Source organism: Nomascus leucogenys, chromosome 11 (genome assembly GCF_006542625.1).
Source record: "Nomascus leucogenys isolate Asia chromosome 11, Asia_NLE_v1, whole genome shotgun sequence".
NCBI classification, from domain to species: domain Eukaryota; kingdom Metazoa; phylum Chordata; class Mammalia; order Primates; family Hylobatidae; genus Nomascus; species Nomascus leucogenys.
Genome location: NC_044391.1, coordinates 94,444,835 through 94,447,158, shown reverse-complemented (window position 1 = coordinate 94,447,158; position 2,324 = coordinate 94,444,835).

Genomic DNA, 2,324 nt, shown 5'->3' with positions numbered 1-2,324 from the left:
TTATCCTACCAAAAAGACACAGGCACTCTCATGTTCATTGCAGCACTATTCACAGTAGCAAAGTCATGTAATCAACCTGGGTGACCATCCATGGGAAAATGGATAAAGAATATGTGGTAGGGAATCAATTTATTCCTCTGGATTTCAGCTATTTGTGTGGTACATATACACAAATACACCATGGAATACCACACATCCATAAAAAAGAATGAAATTTGGTCCTTTGCAGCAACATGGATGCAGCTGGAAGCCAAATCATTATCCTAAGTGAATTAATTCAGGAACAGAAAACCAAATACTGCATGTTCTCACCTATAAGTGTGAGAACATTGGGTACACAATGATTGGAACAATTGGCACTGGGAGCTATTATAGAAGGGAGGGAGAGAGCAGGTTTAAGGGTTGAGAAACCACCTATTGGGTACTATGCTCAGTGCCTAGGTGATGGGATCAATCACACTCCAAACCTCAGCATTATACAATATGGCAGTTTAACAAACCTGCATGTGTGCCCCTAAATCTAACATAAAAGCTGGAAAAAGAAGAATTATAATTGATTTTATGTGTTTATTCTGTATCTTGTGACATTAAAAACTCACTTAGTAGTAGTGGGAGTTTTGTTTTGCAGTCTCCTTGGAATTCTATAAATGTACAATCTTCTTGATTGCGAATAGGGAGACTTTATTTTTTTCCAATACATATGCTATTTCTTTCTTTCTCTTTTCTTATCGCACTGGCTGGAACAGGAGTGGAGATAATGGATATCCTTGTCTTCTTCTGTAAGCAAAATAGCACTAAGTGATATTAAGGGAAAAGCGTTTAGTGTTTCATCATCAGGTACTTTGTTAGCTTTAGGGTATTTTTGTACATGCCCTTTATGACGCTTAGAAAGTATCTTTCCAGTCTCGGTTTTCAAAGAGTGTAATTATGAAGGAATGTTGGAATTTGCCAAATGAATTTTCTGCATCAATTAATATGATCATAATATTTTCTCAAGATAGTGAGTTATCTTGATCGATTTTCAAAAATTGAAATGCCCTTACATTCACGGGATAAAACCCATTGAGCTTAGTGTGATTTATCCAGAAAGAATTTGTTATATTATGCCCAGTTTTCCAGAATGCCATAGTATGGCATTGTTTCCTGTTAATTTCTCAGTTTGGAATTTTCTGGGTCTGAAAATGTAGGATGTAGATAATATAAAGTTGAATCTCAAACCTGTGTGAGCGTTAAAAGCTGGCCTGTAGTTAACATTTCTCAAGACAATTTTTTTTTTTTTTACGTAGACCTCAAGGAAAGATAGAAAATTTTTCTTGTATTTTTTGTTGGTGAGTTAGATTTTGCCATTCGACCCTTTTACTGAGGTTGAAATGCATCAAAATTCCACTTTATACAGATGTTAGCTCCAACTGTCACTTTACTTAAAACCAAAGACTTGTGTCCTATTCTGCATAGTTCGTAAAATGAAAACCTCTTGCTTTAAAGGTTACAAAATGCTCCCAGGAGTTTTGCCACTCCAGAATCATTTTATTCCTCTGGATTTCGGCTGTTCAGTTATTATGTGGTACATATACACAAATACATATACACAAATTCAGCTCTGTGTGTGTGTGTGTGTGTGTGTGCGTGATTTGTTTTGTTTTCTTTTGTTGTTCCATAATTTCTTGAGCCCTTAGGTATTTTATAGCTTTATTTTATTTTATTTGTTTCAAATTGGGGGAGGTTTTCAGAAAATTTAAAGAAATATATGACAAAAATGGGAGTCTCTATTACTTTCATATTCATTTTAAAAACAATAACATTGATTTATTTTCCATTTATCTTAAGGTTTCACAAATTGCTGTGTTATTACCATCTTGCCTGCAGTTTTTGTGTTTTTTGTTTTAGTAAAAAGTCTATGGAAATTTGTAGATATATGTGGCAAAAGCAGGTTCCTGTGGCAGTACTAGGATAGAATGTCAATTTGAGATTATGGCTTACCAAAGTACAGGCAAAACAAGGCTGCATCCAGTGTAGTGGCTCTTGTCTTAGAGTGCTGGTTATTAAATGGAACAAAACAAAACAAAAAATGGGGAAAACAAAACAAAAGTTCCAACAAATAATATGGTGAAGAGTTTATGAGAAACCACCAGAGACTCCTGAAACCCTGAGATGTTTCTTTTGTGTCCAGAAATGCCCACTGGAACCTGGCAACTCTCATGAATCTGACCTTTCTCTACATCTTCATTTTTCAAATATACACTTGTTTTCTATTTCATGTCATTTCCTCAGGTTTCTGCTGTGTCTTAATGAGTTTTAATAAGATGGAAAAATACATGCTATTG